Raw genomic sequence first — 4448 nt, 5'->3', positions numbered from 1 at the left:
AGGGCCGGCATGCCAGTCCCGAGGGATTGAACCCCAGCCCCTGCACTTGCTCTCAGGCACTTTAATCTGCTGTTTATAGAAGTTTTTTTTTAAAGTTTATGTATTTAGTGTGTGTGTGTGTGTGTGTGTGTGGCCAGTTTAGCCCACCAGGGGGCGGGGCTGGCTGGCATGTGGTGCTGGGGGATCAAACCGTGGTCCCTGTGTTTTGCTAAGCTTGTTCAAAGTAGGTGCTTTAGACCACTGAGCCATCTCACCAGCCCCTATAGAAGTTTTTAAGAGCTGTTATTAGAACTGGTATGGTGGCCCATGCCTGTAACCTTAGAACTCTGAGAGGCTGAGGCAAGAGAATCTCAAATTCAAATTCAGCCAGGTTTATTTATTTATTTTTGTCTTTTTGAGACAGGGTCTCACTATGCAGCTCAGGCTGGTCTTGAGCTCACTTTGTAGCCCAGTCTGGTCTTGAACTTGCACCGATCCTCCTGCCTCAGCCTCCTGAGTGCTGGGATGACAGGTATGTGTCACCACACCTGGCTCAGCCTGGGCAATTTAGTGACTCAGCAAGACCTTGTCTCAAAACCAAAATGAGCTGGGGATGTCACTCAGTGTGAAAATCCTGGGTTCAACCTGAAGTGCTGAGAGCAAACACGTGTGCAAACACACACAGTTATTGTCTTGATCCATTCACAGTGGAGCTGGAATTCGTGTGTCAGGCCTCAGGGTGGCTCTGAATCACCAGAGTACATGCATGGCCGACCATTCAGGCTCACAGGACAGTCCTGTTGTGTGGTATAAGCTCCCCAAGGGGACAGTCATGCATGTATCCTGGTGGCTCAAGCCAGTGGTTCAAGCCAGCAGGAACCCTTTAAAAAAGAAAATGAAATTGTAGCAGAAAATGCCCCCCATCCAGAGTACCTCAGTTTCCCAGGTGATGGTTTCTGTTCCAGTTGTGGTCGCTTCTGACTCTTAGAAACGGCTGTCAAGCCTGGACCACAAAGTGAGCTCAAGGCCAGCCTGAACTGGGTAGTGAGACCCTGTTTCAATAAAGAAAAACAGAACCCGCAGCGCTCTTCTTTCCCACGCGGGCCTGGTGGCGTGGCTCCCACACGGAAGGGTGGTGAGAAGAAGGCTCGTTCTGCAGTCGATGAGGTGGTGACCGGAGGATGCACAATCAGCACTCACAAGCTCATCCACAGGGTGGGCTTCGGCAAGCCGCCCCTCGGGCACTTAAGGAGATCTGGAAGTTTGCCATGAAGGAGACGGGGACTCCAGACGTGCGCATCGACACCAGGCTTAGCAGAGCTGTCTAGGGCCAAAGCAATAAGGCATGCTCCACGTCGTATCCAGGTGTGGTTGTCCAGGAAACGGGATGAGGATGAAGATTCACCAAACAAGCGGTATACCTTGGTACCCTGTGTCCCTGTTACCACGTTCAAAAATCTCCAGACAGTGAATGTGGATGAGAACTAACTTGGAAATAAACTAAAAAAACAAAAGAAAAGAAACAGCTAGCCATTGTGGCTCATAGCTGGTCACTACGATGCGTGTTATAAGAACCAATCAGGGGCCGGGGAGATGGCTCAGTGGAATAAGCGCTTCCCTGGCAAGCGCAAGGACCTAGTTCAATCCCCAGTTCCGCAAAAAAAAAAAAAAAAAAAAAAGAACCAATCAAAGGCAGACCAAGCACTCTGTACTCCCTCCTTTGCAACCTCATAAAATCTTCCTCCTTGGGTCTTCAAAGCCTGATGCTGGGACCAGGGAGATGGCTCAATGGCATAAGTGCTTCCCTGGCAAGCGCAAGGGCCTGAGTTCAATCCCCCGTTCTGCCAAAACAAAAAAGAACTTCAGAAAGCCTGATGTTTTGGGAATAATCCCAATCAGTGCCTGTTGACATAAAATAAATCTGCCTCCAAGTCCTAGGCGTCATTTCCATTTGCCATAGCGTCTGTCTAGTAGTTCACTGGGAAGACCGACCATGCCAACCTCTTTGGTCACTGGTTGTAGCCCTTGCAGGTGGCGCAAGGACCTCTCTGGATCCCAACAGGAAGGTGCACCTTTGAGATTTCTCAAGTCTGAGGGAGATTCCTGGCTCCTGCCTTGAGCGGCTCACATCAGGCCCCAAAGGGAGGAAGACACAGTCTGTCTGTCTGTCTGTCTGTCTGTCTGCCTGCCTGCCTGGTTCTGGTAAGACCCCCAGGGCCACCCCAGTCAGTCAATCAGTCCGTCTTGCTTAGTTCGAGCAGAAGCAGCTCGACTCTCATCAGTTAAGGCCCCCCTCGCGGGAAGAGGGCTTGGTGTGTTTAATGCCGCGGTGCTGCTGAGTGAATGGGTGAGTGCGTAGCCTGGATGGCGTGAGCAAGGGCTGCCGGGCTGCACCAAGACCGGGAAGCCTGGTCTCCCGTCTGATGGGCCGCACCTGCAGCTCCACAGTGACAGGCGTCGGCACAACAGAGGCCTGGCACCGTCCTTAGCTAAGTCGCCCCACAGTCCCCGTGAGGGGCATGGCCAGGCAGGCGTGGGAACAGCTTCTCTGAGGGGCACCCCCCCTTTGTCTGATGTGCCATTGCTCCAGGGGACCCTAGGGGACACGGAGGAAGTCAGAGATACGAACTAATTGGTCAAAACCCACAGTCCCTGACTGCAGAAAAAAAGGCTATTCCAGTTCTGGTTTCCCAACGGGACTGTCCCAGAGTTAAAAATAAAACCAAATTGTTCCTTGCATCTCAAAGAAAAAAAAAAAAAAGGCCCATTCTTCCGGACAATTCCGCCTTGGCACCGTCGGCCCGCGGTTGCTGCCAATGGATTCACACACACCACCCCTGCTCCCGCCTGCTCATCTGCTGCCAGCCGGTGGAGCCGGGGCCGGCCAGCCATGGCCTGCACTCACCAGAGTCCCTCCCTGGGCCTTCTGCTTACGCCTGTCCCGGTCACAAGGGCTCAGCCAACGCTCACAAGGTGACTCCAGCAATTCCTTCTGAATTCCACATTTTAACTAAAAAACCAGTTGGCCCGGCAGCCCTGAGACTGGGTGGCCATGCCTCCCCCGAAGGTCGCCCCACCTAGGAGTGACCAGTCAGGTGAGTCTCACGCTCATCAAAGGGGGCGGGAAAAGCCCAGTAAAACATCAAAAGTGACTGCTGCTACCCAAGAGTCTGAAGTAAGCGCTAGGGACACTGGAAACTAAAGTCCGCTCAGATCAGGAGGTAAGAACTCCGCAGAGCCTCAGCCTGATCAGCCCACAGGCTCAGCCTAGGCGAGCCCGGCTTCTGCTGCTGCTGGGCCCGGGCCGCAGGACCCTCCTCAGCCACCTGGGGCCCGTGCCCGGCCCCTTCTGCCAGGCACAGGCTTGGGCCCTAGAGGACCTCTCCTGGGTGAGCCCGTCCCAGGCCGCCTCTGCAAAGAAACGTTCTCTCCAAGCCTAAAGGAACGGCTCCTTCACGCCAAGCCAGCCAGCCTCCTGCTCACTTAACCCTGCACTCTTGACTCTTCCCTGAAAGCAAAAGGCCGCCTGCATCGGCTTGAGGCAGATACCCGCAATCCTGAAATTCTAAAACTCTCCTCCCAGAGCATAAGCCAGACACTCGCCTCCAGGCCTGGCCACCAACCACGTGCCTCGCCGCAACCCTCCCTGCTGACAAACGGGACAGAAAGCGCAAACAGACATCCGGCGGCGGCGTTGCACATCAGCCGCCTCAAGCAGTACGGCTCCGGACGAAGGCTTCATCTTGGGCTCCCCAGCCGCCTGCTATCTTGCACCTGGCTTCCACGTCTGAAAGTGAAGGGCGCCTCCGGCGTGCGGGCTGCTCCCCCAGGCTCCCCCAGGCCCTTCAGCTGGGAGTCCTGGAGGCCAGACGCAGCTCGCGACACGGAACCGCCAGGGCTGGGAATTGTCCCCCTCTTCTGGGCAGGCCCTAGCAACAGGGTTGGCTGGGCACAGCCTGTTACCCCGTCCCTTCCAGCTCTGTCATGGTTCACCCCCCAAAAAGTTTGAAAACTGAAAAATGTCTGTAGGCATTTGTTGAACTGCTAAAATACACGCCTCCTGCCTGTAAAGCCAGCTCAGGACCTCCGAGCTGCCGATGCCACCTTGACTGCCCTCCCTCTAGGTCGCCTCAGTCTCTGCCACCCGCAGCCAGCTGGTGCACCTGCCTGGACCTTTGAATGCCCTCTCCTGCCTCCCGCCGAAGGGCCTCTGAATGCTTCCTGCCTTCCGCTGGCTCCTGCTGGCCAGCCCCTCTTTGAAATGACCTGAACTCAATCTCCTAAAGATTCAAAATCTTGTTTCCTCTAAAAAAAAAAAAAAAAAAAAACTCACACCTGAAGATCAGTGAAACAAATTAGAAGATGCAGACACAACTACAAATATACTCAGCACCCCAGAACTGGTCATGGTAGCGCACACCTGTAATCCCAGCACTTGGGAGGTTGAAACACAAGGATCGCTGTGAGTT

This window comes from Octodon degus, unplaced genomic scaffold (assembly GCF_000260255.1).
Source record: "Octodon degus isolate 3935 unplaced genomic scaffold, OctDeg1.0 scaffold00056, whole genome shotgun sequence".
Classification (NCBI taxonomy): domain Eukaryota; kingdom Metazoa; phylum Chordata; class Mammalia; order Rodentia; family Octodontidae; genus Octodon; species Octodon degus.
Note: the sequence above shows the minus strand (reverse complement) of the source record.